General features: G+C 42.0%; 1 long non-coding RNA gene across 1 annotated transcript in view; it reads right to left on the bottom strand.

Annotated features, from left to right (window-relative positions):
- Positions 1-501: 501 nt before the first annotated feature.
- LOC146026308 (uncharacterized) overlaps positions 502-22,352 on the bottom strand; it is a 66,719-nt gene continuing 44,868 nt past the window's right edge. The window contains exon 3 of the long non-coding RNA XR_014454426.1: positions 502-3,412. This is a non-coding gene — a long non-coding RNA (uncharacterized LOC146026308). The remainder of the gene's footprint in view (positions 3,413-22,352) is intronic.

The raw sequence follows: 22,352 nt of genomic DNA, 5'->3' as shown, positions 1-22,352 counted from the left end.
GAATTCATTGTACAGGTAGAGGTTATGTATTGTCCATGCTTGATAGATTAGTAAGAGAAAATACTTAGGATAGTTAATTTGCATTGAGCATAGCTAATTCTAATATGTTTGTTTAATGGTTCTTATAGGCCTACACATGGGCAATTTCTAAGAGATCTGACTAGATTGTTTAGAAAATGCCCCTACAACGCTCCATGTGTAGCGGTCACAGCGATGCACGACTACACGCCTGGCCGTTAATATCCTGCATGCTGGATAAATCTGGTGAGATTGCCGGTCAGGGACAGTTTTCTCACCGGAGAACACTGGCCCTGACGGATCGCACAGCACACATCGCTGTGCAGTGCTGTGTGATCTACATTGCTCAGCAGTGTCGCCCTGTGTGTAGGCCCCTTTAGAAAAAAGGAAAGGCAGAGGTCAATGCTTAATCCACTTCAGGGATACGTTGTAACAGAGCAGGTATTTATGCTGTAATTATTAATGTAATACTTTTTAAATAAATTACATTACACATAAATGTTTTATTAACAATTACAAACAGGTGAGGAGATTACAAATAGCTTTTTACCTTTGGAAAATATATAGTACAACAAATAAATTAGTCATCACTGGACATTAGTGTCTTAAGTAGGACAAGACACTTATTAACAGGTCTGCACACCGTAGTGTTGGTTGGGAAAAGAGACTGCATTTCCATGATTGTGTTTATTGCAGAGAAACAGTGAAGCGACCAGCTGTGCTTTGCACTTACTGCCTTGGAGAAAGTCTATATGATCCCATGTTGGCTATACACTAAAACATTTTTTCAGCCAATCTATCCAATGTAAAGGGCCCCATACATCAGTCAGCTATCGGAAACACAGAGTGGAGGTTTTTAACATGTAGGACTTTACTGCCAGATAGAGGAATTGTGCCATAGATGTATGCCCACATAAAGCAGTTAATTGTTATTCATTGTATTGTATGTGTATGAATGATAATCCGCACAAAATAAAATGTGTAATTTCTGGGTATTGAATTTCAAATTAAAGTTGAATTTGTTAGACTAGAGTTCAGCCAGTTTCATACACTGTGCTGTACATCGTGACTATAAATCCCTCAGTGGCAATAGAAAACAACTCAACCCTTCGTACCTTTCATCAGATCATCAGGAAAAATCGGCCATGTGTCAAGTTTAAAGTCACTGTTCCTGGTGGTTTAGGCAAATTCCCTAATTAGTAAACACAGTATATAACATTATACACTTTACTGCTTATTGGATGCTACTTAAATTATTGGATGTCTTTACTTGAATTTCAGAACTGCTTACTTCCATAGAGATAATAATGCCAGCTCTAAACAAGATACAAGGTAAAAAAGTAAGTATTTTTTATTTGCATGTAATTATAAATTAGTGTTATTGTCATTTAATGCAATTGCTGCAGTATATAAGTGAATACTATTATTTCTGCTGTGGCCAAGGAGCTGCTTCGACATCCTTCTGTATATACAGATAATATTCTAAGTTAAATTATATAAAGTGCAGCCCTGGCCCAACCTAACTACTAATGTGAGATATCTTTCTTTTTGTGATGTTGAATTTAAGTTCCTCTGTGCCACTTTTATTCTACGTGCTAGAGTAGGTGAATCCGTCCACTTTATTATTCCACCCCACTAATTGGGTGATTCTGGTTGATGCCCGAAGCATGGCAAGCGAAGCAAGCCATGCGAGGGGGCGTGGAACACTTACTGTATACAGTGTCCTTGTTGACTTATTTTGACACAGACACCAACAAAATAAAACTAATGTTGATCTTTTGTATGTTCACATACTGTATTGTGTGTGTGTCGACCTTTTGGCCACGTTGACCTAATGCGTGACATCCTTTTTCATGTGTTCATCTTTTCCCTGGCGACGAATAGTGGTCAACCAGATGAAAAACAAATAATTGGTGCTGATGGCCAGGAGTCGTAGCTTATGTTTCAATGATAGAATTACAATATAGCTATCCAGTGAATTCATTTCCACCCTTTGCATAACAAAATGGTCCTCCGGATGTAAATCTGCTCCCATTAGATGGTTTTGTTCCAAACTCCAAATGAGTCCCGTTCATGTCTAAATAATTCACCCTATCACTGACAGTCACTGCTATAATGCTTGTTGTTGGTTCACTATACTAATATGTAGCAAAGTCTTCAAAGCATCAGTACTTATTTTACCTGCTCTTAGTAACACTGAGTTTGTAGGTTAACGTTGGAACAATCACTTAACATTTTGAATTCTTTGTCTGAAATCATTGATCAGCAATGGCAATTCTGCAGCTGTTTTAGTCAGAAAATAAACCAATCACTATGTTGAGATGCACCTGCATAATATTTACATAGAGATGTACAGTATATTTTGATTCTCTCACATGCAATGTCCAGCAGAAGAATACTCTGATAGAGTGTGAGAAGTGTGAAACAGTTCTTGAAAGTCACAATGCATTCCAAACAAGCACAGGCACGCTCCTGTATAAGGTAGGGACACAGTTGCATTCATTGTTCAGCGAGCTTGTTCTCTTAACTCAACCCACCGACAGCAATGAATGTTAATTGTGACCTGTTATTTGGTTTCTTTATGAAGTTCAAACATCATATTCAAACATCGAGGTAAATGGTTTATCCAGAAAAGAAACATTATGACAATACAATCTGAAGGGTGTACAGTCTTTATACTATCATTGATCATTAGTAAAGGCTGTTAAAATGAAACACATGATATGATCCAGTATACATTGCATATAATGATGGTTTTGTCTTAAACCAATCACAAATTTGCTAAATCCATTGTTCATCTTGTCAATCATGTATAATTGGTGAATAACTGCAACATCCTCTCCCCATTGGCTGGTGGAATTACACAGTTACATAAAAGATTGTATACAGAGAGCTTCCAGGTATGGTGAGAGCGTAATGGTGTATTTGTGAATGACCTGTAAAAGAATTTTAAGATTGACTGGTTCCATGTAATTGAAGTAATAGCTTCATACGGAGAGAAGCAGCAATACTGGACTGGTATCCAAGCAGACATTGTTCTTGCCGTAATGTACAGTCAACGATCGATGGTTTGCCTACAAATACCAAACTCACCGACAGCGTTGAATGTTCATCAAGACAGTCATAAGACTCCCATTAGCATGAACTGTATTCATATGGAAGTGAGCTGCCATTTTATCCTGACGAATGCAAGTACTTAACAAGCCAAATCATACATTTTCAACAGAAATCTTCTTTGTGCATCCTTTGTGTTTAAGACTGCAGGATTAACCCATTCCCAGGACTTGCTCAGAGATCTATTTAATTGATACCCTGTAGTCAGCTGAGGTAATTACAGAGGGATGAGTAATCAGTGTGCTCCGAGAACAGCTGGCAGGCCATCAAGATGGATGTGCTGCAAATAAACAGAGAGAGAGAGGGAAATATTTATTTTCGTTATAAGAGGATTCCAAGTGAATGTAGGAATTTTGTCAAATCCGAAACCATCTGAAAACCAGCATGTGTGACAGACTAATAAACCAGCTCATAAGCTGTCACTCTAAAATGTATATTTTGACATTTCAAAAATCTAAATACTTAGAGGCTTGTGTTCTACAAAATCATGTGTTCTATAGCTACTGTATTACAATACTGTGTGACAGATATGCAGGGTTGCTACAGAGACCATTGTCAAATCGAGGGTATGACAGTACCAGTGGTCAGTACCAATGCATTCATTTAAGAGGGTTAATATTGCTTAGCAAATAAAGCCACAAAATCTCATTAGTGATACCGGACACATAAGTTACCTGTGGACCAATGGTCCTAGTTGTGCAGATCTCAAAATCCCTGTATGGACTTGCTGAATGGAAAGTACTATACCCGATTTCTGTGTTCCAGCACTTTCCTAGAACAGCCTCACCTTTTCAAGTAATTTGTTTGCTTCAATCATGAAGGGCATTTCTATGAAGAATTTAGGGCAGAAGACCAAGCCTCAAGACTAGTTGGTATAGGATCAATTGAAGAGTGTAAAGAACATGGATATCCTAAAGCAGGAAGATGAGAATGGATAACAGGGCTTTGTCTTGCTCTATGCAACACTCAAACATACTTCCTTCCAAACTTCTGAAATATAACCATGGTCCTGCGTTGAAATTTACTGCAGTAATCTCTAGATTACAAGGGAGCAGAATCTCAATTTTCAGCTCTAAATTACAAAAGGGATTAACATTGACCTGATTCCTAAAATAGAAGTTCAAGGGTACTTTCACATAAATTCACATAAACAGAACAAGATACTTCTAGTCCTACATTCGGCACAGCTCTACATTACACCACATGCCTAATCTAAACAGCTGCCACTTACAATTAGAATGTAAAGTCAAGATGTAAATTATTGCCACGTTTGCTGACTTACAGCGCCAAAGATTGCTTACATTAGTATGGACAGGAATCGAATAGACCAATATTTCACACCCATCATATTGCATGGCTCACATTATCTGACGTTTTTTAGAATATTTGAATTAAAAAACCTGTATAAAAAGGCGCCTAAGATCCGTAAAGTTAGAATTTCTGCGATTTATCCTTCCATCTTCACACATAAGAGATGAGCAGAACCAAATCTCCAGGATCATACACAAATTCTTACATTTTGCCCTGATGATAATAAAATAGATTGTGTGCATAACTAAATGCTTTTACTTGATATGAATGAAACATAAGGGGGGCTAGCGGGAAAACAGGATATAAATAAATCAGCGCTTTGTGTGCCGTAAGCGATGGGGTGAAAATGTACATGAGAGTTCTCTTCACAGATACAAGAATCCTAATACGCATTGTCAGTGTTTGGGGCAAGGAAACGGTTCCCTCCCTTTCTGTAACAGCCACGGGGACTATTGCTGTCTCTATGGCTCATCTCCGGTGGCCTATGTACCAGTGCTCATGGAAAGGACATAATTTAAGTGACGGCGTTAGCTGCACGTCCAGTGGCCGAGTGAAGGAACTGGAGCATAAAAGCAATGTTTCTGCAGGAACTCTCTCCTCTGACCTAATTTCACTCATGCTTTTCGTTAGGAAAAAAATAAACATTTGCCAAGGAAATGCCACAAGAAAGAACACACACATTATATAGATATTATTATTATTTTCATAAGCTTAGTGTGTTTGTGTAGCAATTCTACATAAGGAAGAGCATAGTGGTAGCAGAAGGGAACCAATGATTAATCTATAACCTTGTACAATCAGTTTTTTCCAACCTTACTGGCACAGATTATCATTAATGACCTGATTGTGTGGTTCCAACAAATTATACATTACTTTACAAAGAAAATGTAATCATCTGCATCGTAAAAGACGCATGCGAATAACTTGAACTTTTTAATGATACACAAACTAAACGTAGTGTTCATTCTAGTACTCTGTATCTTCCAAAACCTGTGCATTTCCTCTTCCCTGCCTGGGATGTCGCTCTGTTGTGGCGCTTCTAGCACAGGTCAGATCAGTGCTGAAATACAGACCACACCATACTAGAAGCACCACATCAGAGAGCGACACCCCAGGCAGGGAAGAGGAACTTCTCTGCCTGGGGTGTCGGGTTTTTTAAGATACAAGGTACTAGAAAGAACACTACAAACTGTGAAATCGCACAAAAACTGAGTTCAACAAGAGAACAGAAGTAGCAAGTAACTGCTTAAAGAAACTCAACTCTCATACAGCTTAAGTTACCTACACCAATTATCACTAAAGCAACATAGATGAATGTTCTTTACCCAGTCTTTACCCTGCATGGAAGCAAAATAACTCACCTAAATCTAGCTCTCTATGCACATGTTACATTTGCCCCACCTGCAGGGGATTATGGTTTTGTCCATTTTGAGAACAAATTTGCCTGTGAACAAGTCTGAATTAGGCCCAATGTACAGGAATCTAGTGAACAAAAACAAAATTTTTGTATTTATACAGATTTATAATAAATCCTAGAGTATTTTGAAGTTCAGAAGCCTGAATATAGACAAGATCCAAGTGAGTCAACATTTGGATTTCCTCTTTAACTCTGTTCTCGCGTGTTTAAGAATAGTGTACAAGTTTGTACAAGGGATGGCTGATATCTCTGTATAATGCCTGAGTATATTTGAAGAGAAAGAAAACTGTATAATAATCAATGTGTTTTCATTTTATGCAAGTGTATAAACAAAATAACACATTGCATCAATTTAAAACCAGTTTTCCCTTGACTATAGCATTACACGAAAACTACAAGTACTACCACAAATAAAAGGTACTGTATAATGTAGCTACTTACAGTATATAGACAGGTGGATTTGAAATAGTCGACATACTTTCCTAAAGCAGCTGTGTTTCAGAAATTCACCTGTACGTAGAGGATCAGGGCGGTGAACATAAAAAAGATCCTTTCCTATCTATATTCATTATGCTATGACATTAGACAGGAAACATCTGCTCCTCAGTTCAGTAGATTTAGAGCAACGGTTGAAATGCCATGAACCATGTGAAAGGAACGCATATGGACTCCATATAAACAGCTGCATTCCTAACTAGATTATCAGACAGATGTCTACAGGCAGAGCAAACGAGGACAGAACAAGGCTACGGCTGGCTGTAGGCCCTACAACAAAAAATGTGGAGTTTAAAAAACATCTACTGCAATAACTTTTTAAAATGTTAATTTTGTCTGGATATGGTTATCTTTCACTATACAAATAACTGTCATGATTTTCCTATGTTTTAACAGATTATCTAGGGCTAGACTACCTGAAAACCTAGTAAAGACCCTGTGGATGTGAAGGGCATGGGCTGGCCAATGCATGGCTGGTAGCTTTGTTTATAACCAGATGTCCATATGTCATTAAAATACTTAATGCATATCTGAGTTGAACAATGAAATGTGAAAGGTCTATTTTAGGAGGCCAGCAACAGACCGAGAGATCCACCAAACTGATTTTTATACCTTAAAGGTCTTCATGTACACAAAGGGGAAAGCTGGCTGGCTCTGCATTCATGTGATAGAGGAAACAAATATCCAACCTCTTGGCAAGGTCTACTTGAGTTATTGGTCATCAAGAAAAAGCCAATTACAATAAGTCAATATCTGCCTGTATGGTTTTCAGTGAGTGTTAGCTGTCTTATGCAATGCAGATTGGAGAATTAAAAGCCTCTTCCTTTATTTTTTTCCAGATTGAACATTGGCCTCCACCATGGAAATGTATTACTTGGTCCCATCTTTGAGTTTTTATTTCTATAAAATATCCCCTTTTGGAACTATGCATGTACAATTTGGGTAGAACTCACTGCAAAACTATTCTAGCTACAACATTGCACCCAACAAGCACACACACAAATGTCTTAACAGCTATTATAAAACAGCTAGTTGAAATTTATAGATACAAACACAACTGCACAAGAACAGAAAATATACAGTACCTTCTGCGCTCCGATAAGAGTGTGGCTAGCTAACGTGAAAGTGGTTACCCCAAAGTGCACTGAAAAGTATAGAATCTGTGAAAAGCAGTCCCAAGTTAGGTTATACTCTCCACACAAAAAATCAGCAAGGGATTTTATACCAGTTCAGCATTCCTCTTTCTTCCAAATTCATTAAATTGTCAATTATGTAAATTTCTCCTATTTTTTTTTTATCTTATACAATGTGATTGCAGATTAGTATATGTAGGGTGAACATCCATAATGTAAAAATAACAGTGGGTGGAACATCATAATTTATTTATTAACATTTTCTTATATAGCACAACAAATTCCGTTGCACTTTACAATTGGAAATAGTAATACAGGTCGAGTATCCCGTATCCGAATATCTGTTATCCGAATTATTCCGAAAACCAGACATTCCAGAAAGTGAAAAAAAAAAATTTTTTTTTGCTAAAAACTTACTGGGGACATTTGTAACAGCATCACTGGGGACATGATATGTAACTGGCACTATATATGTGCAAGACAATGATTGCTTGGCATTCAAATTCAGTGCTGAGATAGTACACACATTTTGTTTCACGTTTTGAAACCTTGTTTTTTGAACAAATAAAATATATTTGTGTGTATTTTATGTGGTAATAAAATATATTTGTGTGTATATTATGTGTTTATACAGCATAAATGCAAGATACTTCAAAATACATCATTGAAATATTAAAATATTCCGAAATACGGAATAATCCGTTATCCAAAATTCTCCTGGTCCCGAGCATTTTGGATAAGGGATACTCAACCTGTACCACAAACGGGTGTGGTATAGGGTTCCGACAGTCAGGATCCTGACAGTCATTAGCCCGACGTCGGGATCCCGACTCAGACAGCCTCAGACAGCATGGCGGACTCAGACAGCATGGCGAGCACAACAAAGCCCCTTGCGGGCTCGCTGCGCTCACCATGCTGCGGGCACAGTGGCTCGCTACGCTCACCACCTATTCTATGCTCTCTAAGAGGGTCGTGGACCCCCACAAGGGAGAATAGCCGGTGCCCGTCGGGAACCCGTCTGTCGGTGTTTTAACAGTCGGTATGCCGACGTCGGGACCCTTACTGTTAGGACCCCGTCCAGCACCCACGACAAACTTGGTGATTAGACAGTTAAAAAGTAGGAGGGCCCTGCATGCCAGCTTACAATAATTATCATGAGGAACATCAGAGTTGTAATATCAAAAGATTAAGAAATTGGTGGGAATTAAGAAAATTGATGATCAGTGGTGTACTAAGGGAACTGAAAAAGGCTAAAATGAAAAGAAAACTCTTGAATCAAATGATTAAATAGTGAATATTAAATTAGATATGTGCAGGTTTAGTTTTTCCCGGATGTTCGGCGACCACCGAAAGATGTGGGCATCCCCCCCCCCTGGCCTGTGGTACTGTGTAACATCCACTTGCTTGCCCTGTGTGAAATTGCGCTTGCAATTTCGTGATGCCAGCTATTTGTTTCAGTAGTTTGTTTCAGCAACGGTATCAATGGCACACTCATGCACATATGCAAATGAGAAAATGGAATACTGCCACAGATCTTGTGATGTGTGCAATGGAAATTACATCACGGCGGAAGAGATGGTGGCATTGCCCACCTTGAATTGAAAAAGAAAGCCCATCACCATAGGTCTGAAAACATTGATAGTTATAAGTACATTCTTATGAAATTCTATATGCACTGGTCACAGTAACAAGTGAGTAATACAATTACGTACGATCAGCTATGGAAATGTAAGGTTTGTATACTGCCAGAGTGTGGGACTTGTGGGAGCTCATTGATACAGAAGTACTGAAGGGTGTTTTAACCAAGACAACACAGCATAGAGCATGAAGTACAGTTCCATGTAACAAAAAAATGAGGCTGAAGTGAACTCTGAATCAAAACAAAAAATCAGATGTATGCCATCAGTATTACATGGAAACATACTAGAGTAAATCAGCATAGTCAGCCACCAATTTGCATAGCAAAGTATTCACCAGAACCTTGCAGAAAACTCTAGATGAACTTGACATACTGTAGTAAAAAATCTTATGGAAACTGTTTATATACTTGAAAACAAAAAACTGCGTAGTCTTCTTGTTGGTTACAGTGAGAGTTCCAAAGATAATAGAGCAGATGTACTATGTTTTGGTGAGTGAAAAGTGAAGAGAGATAAAGTGCCATGCAATCAGCTACTGTCATTTTTTTACAGCCTGTAAATTGGCAGTTAGGAGTTGATTGGCTACAGATGGAGGCGCCTCTCAGCCAGCGCCGGGGATCGCCAGAATGTCCCCGCTCTCGATCGCTGGTGGAGAGCCACTCCATCTGACTGTGACGTGCAAGGGTCTCACATGCACGCACGTCGCAGTTTTCCAGCTGCAGGGACAGGTACCCTGCCCGTCTATACTTCATGGAGACAGGCAGGGTTAGGGGGTTTGACGGGGAGGCAGCGGGGACCGACGGGGAGCTCCATCAGATCGCTTAGAAAACGTGCTAAATTCAGACCATGTGAATGCCGCTTAAGATGGCGTCGTTGCCTGCTAGTGGCTATTTGTGGAGAACCGAATTTAAGACATTTCACAGTGCGAAATGTACAGTATGGTCATCATTATCTCAGGATGTCAATAGTGGAAGTTACATGGAATGCATACAGTAGAAAGACTTACAAGATGCATTCCAATTTCCGGAACTGTATCCACCACGAGCCCTCATCTCACAGGGCTGCTAAAATTTTCAGATTTTCTTTATAAATATTATCATCATTATCATCTTCATTGTTATGAATTGTTTTGCGATTTTCTTCTGTAAAATGAAACTAGAAGCCAAAAGTTCAATCATCCAGATCCATCAGTTTGAACATGTTTCACCTGTCTGACCTTAAGTTATGCTTTTGCTCCTCTCTCTCCTCCCTTGTATACTCCTGCAATGACAATTGAGTGCTTAGATGATGAAGGAACAGTAGATCATCACCCAAACAAAGACTGAAGGATTGATTTTACAAATGAAAGTACTGTAACTCTGCTTCAACTTGGAAAATGAAGTACTATCATCTAAGATCTTCTGATAGAATTAACAGACTGGTAAAAGATGATATATTACTTTAAAGTCATCTCTTCCTCCTCTTTTTGTCTTCATTATTTTGTCATCTTTTCTGTTGCATTGTTATCAACCCAGTTACCGCATACGTTTGAAATATATGGTAAAGATAAATACATAAATAGGAATTCTTATGGAAGGCCGGCAATCAGAAGACTGACACTGGCATCCTAAAACACATAATCCTGATGGGTTTAAAAAGATTACTTACCTGCTCCCTAACTGCCTCCCCTACCCTATAACCTAACCCTCCCGACCCATTGCCTAACCCTCCACCCACAACGGCCTAACTCTCCACCCACCATGGCCTAACTCTCCTGCTCAGTACCTAACCTTATCACTTGTTCTCTGCAGCCTAACCCTCCCCCATAGCCTAATCCCGAGTGTGGTATAACACACCAACAGTCGGGATTCCGACAGTCATTAGCGTGACGTCGGAATCCCGACTGCACAGCGGGGGGAGCGCAATGAAGCGCCTTACGGGCTCGCTTCGCTCGCCATGCTGCGGGCACGGTGACGAGCTACGCTCGCCACCCGTTTTATTCTCCCTCTTTGGGGGTCGTGGACCCCCGCAAGGGAGCAGTCGGGATTCCGACGTCGGAGTAATGACTGTCGGAATCCCAACTGTCAGTGAGATGTCCAGCCCCCCCTAATCCCAACTCTGTTTCTTAATGCCTAACCCTCTTCCCCTACCCACCCCATACCCTAAAGCCCCATTCACATGGGGTGATTTGAGCCATAATCGCTATGGATATGGTCGCTGGACAACCATATCCCCATGTGTGGTTGCTAGACAGGCTAGCATGAGGTGGTCGCTGGTCAGAGGAGCCTGCTCCTGCGACCAGCAGCTTCCACAGGCATTTTTTATCAGCGACCATCTCAACCTGTTTTAATTAAAGAATTACAAAACAAAATTCTTCTGGCCCTGAGCATTTTGCATAAGGGATACTCACCTTATCGTCTTCTCAGAAGAATTTTGTATAATGGCTTATTTCATATTTCGTAATATTTTTATATTTCAAAGATGTATCTTGAGGTATCTTGCATTTATGTTGTATAAACACATCAAACACATGAATGACACAAAATTATATTTTAAACAAGGTTTCAAAACATGAAACAAAGTTTGTGTCCTGTCTCAGGCACTGAATTTTAATGCTAAGCAATCATGTACTTGTACATATTTAGTGCCAGTAATATATTATGTTCCCAGTAGTGCCAGTTACATATCATGTCCCCAGTAGTGTCAGTTACATATAATGTCCCCAGTAGTGCTGTCACATATCATGTCCCCAGTAGTGCATATCATGTCCCCACTGGTGCCAACTACATATCATGTACCCAGTAGTGGCAGTTACATATCATGTCCCCAGTAGTGCTGTTACATGTCACAGGGGCGGAACTACCGCCGGTGCAGACAGTGCAGTGCACCGGGGCCCAAAAGGTTAATGGGGCCCGATGCCGGCGTCTGCCCGGCATGACAAATTGAAGTTTGCGTTTTTTGGGGTTTTTTTACATGTGGAGGGAAGGAGGGTACGCGGGCTGCGGTGGGTTCGCAGGACTGGGCCTGGCGCAGTGCACTAGTCTGAAGTAATGCGCGTCCGCTCGCCACGCTTCGGGCTCGGTGGCTCGCTGCGCTCGCCACACTTTATTTTCTTAACTCCACGCCGACGTGGATAGTAGGGGTATGAAAAGGTCGGAGGACGCGTACCGCCACCGCTCGCCATGCTTCGGGTTGGCGTCAATCGTGGGGTGCCGTTCACAATGGGGCCATTTGGGGTCTGGGGACAATTTTACGTTGAATCCAATGTAAAATAGGGTCCCAGGGACCCTATTCACATTTGATTCAATGTAGAAATCGGGTCCATCGTGTCGGTCGCATCGCATGCGATTTGGTCGCATGCGATGCGACCGACGCAATTTTTCCGACCCGATCAAAATCGGTATGGCCGTTCTAGGAAACAAGTACCAAAAAAAACATTCTGGATAAGAGATACTCAATCTGTAATATAATAATAATAATAATAATAATAATAATAATAATAATAATAATAAAAGACTGGGTGTTAACAGGTACAGAGGAATAGCATGGTATGGTAGATGTTTTACAATTGGGGATCTGTGTTGAACCTGTATCAAATGTGTTTTATTTCCGAATGTACAGAATGTATAATCAGCATGTGTAGGCAACTCTTGTGAACACAGACTGTTACTTTTCATGCCCAATGCCATCTGTTAGTGTACAGTGTTAATTTGATTGCAGCACCATACTTTTGATTCAGCTTTCAAGCATCTAGAGTGCAGTAAAAAATATTTTATACTTTATACATTTTATTATGCATGCAAAATATAGAAAACTTCTGAGCTTTACATTGGGAATGTACAGATCTATAGTGACTAGAGTCTTTGAAAGAAAAAAATGTGCAGAGAAAGTGAGGAATGGCACAGTCCATTGACCATACAGCAGATGTGTGCCACGTAGGGTAGCTGAAAAAAGAAGTTAATGTACTGTGTCAGACTCATATCACTCTAGTGATAAGTACCAGGAACAAAGCAGCAGGTGTAATAGCTTAGAGAAGCATCAAAATGCAAATTCATACCCCCAATGAGACCTAATCCAGTAGGGTCACAATGCTCGCTTCCTGGCCTTTCCCCAATATATAATTGCCATCACCTGTGTTAAATAGGTTAACTAATAAGTAAGGTGTTTCAACAAAGGTTATGGCAATCATTAATTACGAGGGAAGTCCATAAATAGATCATTCTGTCCCTCCTGGAGAGGGTCATGATGGGATGTATGCAAATTTGTAAATAATCCACAGTACTGTATATCCTGTTAGTATATAAAGTACATAGTGGCTACTTTTAAATCACCATAATTTAAACAGTTTACATTGTCTGCTTTAAACAGTCTTTTTTTATGATTTTCCCCATACAAAATTTGGTTTTGAAAAATCACCTACAATAGATCATTATTGGGAATGTTGATAAATGCCGTCAGACAAGAATAGTTATTCACCTGTGTGCGGTCAGCTTACAATTGTATTAACATGGCCTAGCAATAGTGGATCCTGTTATTTGGCTCTCTGTCTTGAGAGTAAAGACTCAGGCCTACTGGTCATTTCTCACTTGATTTTTCATCCTATCATTTATTTTAAATAGAATGTTTCTGCATACAGGATGCTATATTACACTATCACAGTCATCCACTGACACTGTAACATAGCATTTTGCATGCATATATAGCCACACACAAAATAAAGGCATGTCACATATTTTAATCAGCAAAAGCTGCTTGTGCATCATTCATGCATCACTTTGCAAGTAAGTCACTATTTAACAGGAAAAATTACACAAAAAAATATTCGGTGCTACAGAGTTACATGACGCTCATGCTTATGTGGAATGCGACTTGAAGCACACGAAGGATATGAGGAAAGATATGTAGGAATCTCTTTCAAAAACAATTGAAAAAGCCACCATATTGTGTAATTACTATTGCATTCCATGGTATGGGGTGTCCCTTTTTCGTGACTCTATAAAAAAAAAATTGCTACTTTATATTTAGTCTAAATCAGGCATGTCCAAACTGTGGCCCTCAAGCTGTTGTGAAAATACACAGCCCAACATGCCTTGCCATAGTTTTAGAACTCCATAATAGAAAAACTCTGGCATGGCATGATGGGACTAGTAGTTTCACAACAGCTGGAGGGCCATAGTTTGGACATGCCTCGTCTAAATGAATCTGGAAAAATTGAAACTTTACATAGGATCCTTAGTTCTATTGAACCGCCAGACTGTCACCGCTGGCGATCCGCCAGCAGCCCGGCTCTCCATCTGACTGAGACGCACATGCGTCTCACGCGCACACGCGTCTCAGTTTCCGTGCAGCGGGGTGAGGAGAACCTTTCCGTCTCCGCTTCAGGGAGACGGACAGGGTTAGGGGGGGTGCGAGGAGGCGGTGGGGACCCCGGGTGACCGCCGACAAGACGGCGGGGACCCGGGGGAAGCGGTCGGAAGGGGACGCGTGCGCATCTCTTGCGCGCACAACCCCTTTCGCAGATACAGATGGCGGGTGGCGGGGGATGGCGGCTGGCATCGCCATCGCCATCCCCTGCAAAGACAAGCCCGGCTCCATCGTGATCAGGGGAATTTTGTGAAAAATGCCCTGAGAATGTCTCTGTGCATGCAACGCCAGCTACCCCTCATGACCCGCCCCCTTCTTCCAATACACTTACCTTCAGCCATGACCGGTGAGCGAGGGGATCTGCTCATGGGAACGCCTAGCATTTCATGGGTGTTACCATGAAAATGCTGGCATTCTTATGGTAATTCCCTAATGAGGCGGGCAGCTGAAGTCAGCAGATGTCAGCTTCCTGCACTACAGAGGTGTCTCATATCTGTGAGTGCTTCCAAAATCATCATGATTTTTTCCCCGAACGCAAGGCTGCAAATGGATGATTATGCAAATCATCAATTAGCTTGCCTGCTGAGGATCGTGGCATATGAGGGGAGTGGGCGGGCACACAGGTGACATCTGGTGGACTTAAAAGCCTGTGAAATTCACAGACATGCTAGTCAACAAGAATTAACTCCATGGTCCAAGCTTAGCCTTCCCTGCTAGCAGACAGAAAACACTGTGCATTATTCAAAGAACTGGATGGAAACCTAGATAATGCTATCTCCAGATAGCGTTATCCCAGAGGTTTTTGTTTTTTCACAATAATTCTTTAGTAAATGTGTGCAGTTCGCATTTCCCATTATTAGTGTGGGAAATGTTATCTGGAATGCAAATTTAAGGGCTTGGAGGAGAATTTTCCTAATTCTCTTCTGATTTTATTATTATTATAAATTTATTTATAAGGCGCCACAAGTGTTTCGCAGCGCCGTACAAAGGAACAGTACAGGGAGACAAAACTTGGCATAACATTGAATAAATAACAAAAATAGAGTACAAATAAAGAGCGCCACAGTTCAATATACATTACAGCTTAAATATTAGGTCATATAGTGAGGACTCAATCAACATACTATAAGAGGGTTGAGGCCAATGATGGAGATGAGTATGCGGATGAAGATGGTCACTGAGTGTTTGAGTATTGGAGAGCTGTGAGTGAAATGTGAAGAGAAGAGGGCTTTGACAACAGGAGGGAAGACGGCCCTGCTCGGTGGAGCTTACAATCTAGTAGGAACGGTGCAGCACGGGCAAAGTCCTGTACTCTAGCAATGATCAGGGTGGAGGAGAGACGACAGTCGTCGGCCGACCGTAGAGGGCGGGAGGGTGTATGAATGGCAATGAGGTTAGAGATATATGGAGCAATGGAATTAGAGATGGCCCTGTATATCAGTGTGAGGTGTTTGAAGAGGATTCTGTAGGGGAATGGGAGCCAGTGCAGATTTAGAGCGGCGGGAGAGGATGATAAGCCTGGCTGCAGAGTTGAGGACAGATTGGAGAGGAGCCAGTTGGGATCAAGCGAGGCCAGTGGGGAGAACATTGCAGTAGTCGAGCCGTGTGATGACCAGTGAGTGGATGATAAGCTTTGTTGCACTCTGTGAGCGAAAAGGCCTGATGCGAGCAATGTTGCGTAATTGGTTGGTGCAAAGGAGAGGGAAGAGTCAAGAGTGACACCCAGGCAGCGGAGTTGGGGAACGGGGGAGATGATGGTGTTGTTAACAGTGATAGAGATATTAGTAGGGGGCATAGCTCTGGGTGGGGGAAAGATAATAAGTTAGTTTTTGTCCATATTCAGTTTCAGAAATCGCTCAGACATCCAGGAGGAGATTGCAGAGAGGCAGCTGGAAACCTGAGAGAGAACAGTGGGGGACAGACCAGGAGAGGAGAGGTAGATTTGGGTGTCATCAGCATAGAGCTGATATTGGAAGCCAAAGGAGTTAAAGAGTGCACCCAGAGTACAGGGAGAACAGGGAGAACAGAAGGGGGCCAAGGACAGAACCCTGAGGGACCCCGACAGGAAGGATGGAAGGTGGTGAGGTGGAGACAGAGGCAGAGACTGAGAAGGAGCGGTTGGAGAGGTAAGAGGAAAACCACTTGAAGACCATGCCAGAGAGGACAATGTTTTGGAATGTGTGGTGGAGGAGAGGGTGATCCACAGTGTCAAAGGCAGCAGATAGGCCCAAAAGGATAAGCAGGGAAAAGTGACCCTTGGATTTGGCTGACAGCAGGTATTGGTGACTTTCACTAGGGCAGAAAGCCAGATTGATGGAGTGGTCAGACAGGTAGCTGGTGAGACGCTGGTAAACCAGCCATTCTAGTATTTTAGAGGCAAATGGGAGAAGAGAGATAGGGCGTTAGCTTCTGGGAGATAAAGGGTCCAGGTTTGGTTTCTGATTGCCCTTTAGTACATTCAGTTGATACTAAAACAATGTGAAATGGGTATGAAAACACCTTTTGTAACATTAATTTTGTTAAAGATTTTTTTGATTATATGCCACTTAGCCATTATTGAATTGCACAGTAGGATCATGGTCTCTAAAAAGTTTTGAAAATGTATTGTACCTTCATGGCAGTGAGACAGGTGACTTAGTGGGCAGACAGAGATGGTCAGCTTTGTGGGCATGTTATGGATGTGTTAAGGGAATTAGAATGGAAAAGGGGCAGCTTTAGTGTGCATTTACCTATTCTTCAGTCAGAGACATGTCATATACTATATTAAGTGCATGATTATGTTACATATTATTTTAAAATTAATTCATTTGGAACAAATATTATGAGCAGCAGTTAACTTTTACAATACGCTTGAAATTTACTATGAGATCAGTGGTAGGTTAAGGATCTCATGGTTCTTTTAGATTTATTGACTGTAATGATTTCTAAAAGTGGAACATCAGGGTGTAAATGAATTTATATGCTTCCATTTCACTATCATTCCATTCTGGTGAAGAATTAAAGGATTTCTAGTTCGGAAGGAGCAAATAAAAAAAATATGACTATACAAATATTTTTATATAACTGCTACAGGCATGATTTTTAAGATTTCATAAAGAGAATAATGGGGAAACTACTGGGGACAAAATCATCTTGCATACAGTATCTCCTAAACATTTGTTTGCAAAAACACCCTCATCGCCTGAAATATACTTACATTGTCAAGGATTGTTGAATCAGTTCAAAAATACTGAATAAAAGTTTAAGCGAGCTTAAGTTGCTGAGTTAATCTTGGCACCAGAAGACTGTGGTTTATTTTCTAGCTATTTTTGTCTGTGCAAAGATAGAAAGAGGCCTTTTCAGCCTGATCTTGGCCCTCAGCCCAATGAATGGTTTGTATAAGGTAAAACACACATACAAGCAATTTTCAATATTCATTGTGTAGCACTGATGTACAATTAATGGGGAGTGATTTATAGCCATAGGGGCTGATCCTGAGTCGAATACAGAAACAGCTGTGTCTTATGCCGCATCACGCCTGCATCTTTATGCAAATCCCGCTACAAAGACCTCCCCTAGATCTTAGCATCAGCAGAGGCCGAAATGCTGCTTTGAATATTTTTTCCATGTGTGAGCTCTAAATGCATTAGCTTTCAGGGTCATATATGCAACACTCCTATAAGATGCAACATCTCCGTGTAGCTTTCTCTCCACCCCACGTCACCTCTCAGTTACTGACCAGGAACACACCTCCCATCTGACTACTGTGAAACCAAACCACAACTATGTATAACATTGGGATGAATGGGCAGAGGAAAAAGATTGGGTGTGTGCCTGAATATTGGCATAGTGTCTGAGAATCATTCCCATAGGATAATTTTGTATTGGATGCTGAAATCTAAACAACACAGCAGTTATGTACAGTATTTTCTGCCATACGGCATTAGCTCTCAGAGCACAATTACTAAATGTATACGTTTCACTCTGGTTTTATGTCTGAGGTTTTCTTTTTACACAAAAGTTGCCTTGGAGTAATCAGTAACATGGTTCACAATCAGAGGCATAAATGGGGTTTTGGGACCCAGGGCAAGATGAAAAATGGATAACCACGGAAATGCAAAAGAGCATAAAAACCACCGCCCGCCAGGTGAAGAATGAAGATGCTATGGAAGTCCTGGAAGGGTGATAGCCATGCAAAAGGGCTTAAAGGCCACCACCCACCACATAAAGAGTGCACACAACTTGCTGTCGGGAAGGGTCAAGAGTACATGGCTCTAGCTGACATGTATCCCAACCTTGTTACGCATTATTCAAAACCAATCTCAGTGGATTTTTCAACATGCCCCATCCCAACTTGACTGACTTAACCCCTTGAGTGGTGGGTTTTGCTGGTGCAGGACAAAAATACCAGGGCAGGTTTGTCCTGCCCCAGCAAAACCCACCACAGATCCTAGAAGCCCCCCCCCCTCACCTTCACTCTGGCGTTTGTACACCGGAGGCTGAGCTCCCCTGCCACTGCCCCAGCAACTAGTCACAGCAGTGACCACAGGAGGCAGACTCGGGGTTTTCACGGCAGCTCCGGGGGACTCTGGCCCCTGAACTCCTGAGAGCTCCCGAGTCCCCCCGAGGTGCCCTGAACATCCCGAGCCTGCCGCCTATGTCACTGCTGTAAAGTGAATGGTGGCTGGGGAAGCGGTAGGGGTCAGGGGAGCTCTGGCGTACGATCACCAGAGCAAAGATGATGGGGGGGGGGGGGCTCTAGAGGTGGTGCGTCAGTGGTGCACACCTGGACACCACTGGCGCACACCTATTGCATATAAGTGGTATGCCCGGAAATCTTCTGGGACTTCTGGCATTTACATATGCAGTTGAAAAAATTATAAAGCATATAATATAATAAATGAAATATTAAGACATTGTCCAATGCGACCAGCTTAAACATTTGCCTCCCTGCTGTGATCCGGCTGCCATAAGTCTAACGGATGCATTTTGCATTGCAAAGAAAAATATTAAAATGACTGTGGTCAAGTTCATCTCAAACCATATATTTGATGAAATTCTGCAAATGAAGAAAATATACATATTAAAAGTTTACAATGTTTAAACAAAATATATGGCACTGTAGCACCTGTGGAAATTAACGTTTGGCACAGCCAACGGTTTATATAATAGAAACACGGCTCGAAAAAAAATATTTTTAAATAGATTTTTTATACTACATTTAATAAGTACTCTCATTGTTCATGGAGGATTGGAGCTCCTTTCATGGGGATTTTGCTGCATATGTTCTCAGTCTCCCATCCAAGATAGTCCTTTAGGGGTGTGGTATAGTGGTCCGATAGTCGGGATCCCGCCAGTCATTTGCCCGATGACTGGATCCAAACTGCCCGGACTGAGACAGCATGGTGAGCGCAACAAAGCCCCTTGCGCGCTTGCCACGCTGCGGGAACGGAGGCTGCATGGCAGTCCCTGAACTTAGCAGAGGCATGTAGTCATTACAGTACAGCCCACACTGGCAGCCGAAACAGAGTGGTTGTGGGTAGACTGCTAATGGTGCCTACTAGATTCAATGACATGCAGAAGTCCCAAAAGGTGAAGCACCCACTGGAGCAGAGACATCATGTTTGAAAAGGGCAGAAACCGTCACTCCAAATCTGTCGACACTGGGGAGGAATACAGTGACATGCGGTGAAGTTAGTGGTTGGTGAGGCACTGGTTTGGTGGAGCCAGAACCGACCAGCTCTGTGAGAAGAGCTTGGTCCAGGTTGCTTCTGCATTGACAAGCAGGTGCGGGAGCTGCCACCTGCATAAGCCACAGAGACCCGCAGAGCAGCTCATGCCTGTCCGTGGAGAAGCAACCCAAACCCAGCGCTTCCTGCCTCTCCCCTAATATACACACTACACATATCCTGACAATGGCTATTATGAACCGAAATGTTGCCTTAATCCTGTCCTACAATAACCACACTAGTAGCCGTAACATTTCCAGAAAGTGTTTTACCTCTTAAAATACCAACTAGTATACAAACATTTTTTTCAAACTTGCATGTATTATACTACACAAATAAAGACACCACATTATTTAAGAGCCACTGTTGGTAAAGAAAAATAAATAAATAACACACACATACTCTTACTTAAAAGAGTATGTGTGTGTTATTAAAAACACATGCAGCCAAATGTACTAGCCTCTGAGATCACTGGCTGTGCGGGATCCCGGACGAACTCTAAAGTTTTTTTAAAAGGGCAATCATTTACAAGGCATGGTTTTGCCTTGTAAATGTCTGCCTCTTTAAAAGAACCTCTGAGTTCAGTTGGCATCCCGTACAGCCAGTGAACTCAGAGGCTAGTACATACAGTATGGCTGATATACTTCTTTCATTTAAAAACACACTTATTTTACACAAACACACACCTCTGTCCCTTAAACCACACTTGCCTATTTTGGAAAACTAGTTTCATTGAGATTATAATTTGTAGAAGAATATTCGTGCGGCATACTGTTTAGTGGGCATCATGCGCCACCTATAAGGTGTGTCCAGCCCCATTTATGGGCGTATCTAGTGCCACTCAGGAATGTGTCCTCCAGAGGTACAGTAAGTGAAACCTAAAGTACTAAATGCTGCATTCGCTTAAAAAATATATATATTTGAATAAAAAAGAAAAGGATTATAGATAAAAAGGCTGCAACCTATTTGCTATAGACACTGACTACAAAATACCCTTCAAAAAGCATGAAGTATAAAAGCTAGTATTACACAAACCTTATAGTAACAATAATGTTAATGGTATACAGAATTATCCATAGCTTCATACTGATAATCACAGACTTAACCTCTGAAGTAGTGCAAACTATTGTAATTTGTAAAGAAATGTTACACATGTATCATTACATAGTTCAGCAAGACTGCCCTGATACTTATGTTGCTCTATGAGACATTTAGGGGGGTATTCAATCGCCGGCGGGCATCTCCCGCCGGGGAGATGCCCGCCGGGCGCTATTCAATGCTGTCTTCCCCGACAGCATTGAGCAGGGTATCTCGGCAGAACGAGCCCGACATCACTAGCTGTCGGGCTTGTTCTGCCGAGAACGGCCGGGAAGTGACGAGCTGCCGGCTGCAGCTCGCCTCTTCCCGGCCGCAACTCACGGCCACGCCCCCTTCTCGTCCCGCTGCAGGCGGGACATTGAATCCCGCCTGCATGTTCTCGGTCGAGCTGACCAAGAACGGGACTGGGTCACGGCGGTCGAGCAAGCTCCCCCCTAAAACTATCCAAGTTTAATTACCAGTCTAGGTGAAAGGGGACAATCCTAGTGGTCTAAACGATCAATAATAACACACAAGCACCACTTTCCAAGCCAGTTTAGATGCCAATTGCCATACACATTTTAAAGGAAGATAACCCTGCAGCCTTGCCATGAGAGGAAACAGCAGGAGCCAGGAAACAGAGAGTGTGCAGGCAGGTGAAACTACTTAAACAGTGCTGCACTATTATGGAGGCAGAATATGGAGGCACTCAAACTGGTCACTTATCTTTTCCTTCCTGGCTGGGTAAACTCTGCTCCTCCGTCTTGCCGATTTCCTTGGTCAGGGCCTGGCTCCACATAATGACTGCTGTGCCAGATCCACCACCACCCCTCCTGTCACCCCAGCCAAGCCCATAGTATTTTCCCTTCAGGTAAGAAGCAGCTGCACACACTGGGCTCCTCTTTTTGGTATTGCAGCTGCACCGACCCAGGGAGCAGGACAAGATGTTACTGTCAGTGCTGGGGGCATGGACAGAGCTTCCGTGAAAAGGCCACTGCTACAGCTAACTCCGCAGTGGCTAGCCTTAGGCCTGCATCACGGAATGTGTGTCTGATGTGAGTCAGGGATACAGGGGACGGGCTGGAGGGGTCAGCAGGCA

This window comes from Crinia signifera, chromosome 8 (genome assembly GCF_055691185.1).
Source record: "Crinia signifera chromosome 8, ASM5569118v1, whole genome shotgun sequence".
In the NCBI taxonomy this organism is placed as follows: domain Eukaryota; kingdom Metazoa; phylum Chordata; class Amphibia; order Anura; family Myobatrachidae; genus Crinia; species Crinia signifera.
This window is presented reverse-complemented; position numbering and strand designations above follow the sequence as displayed.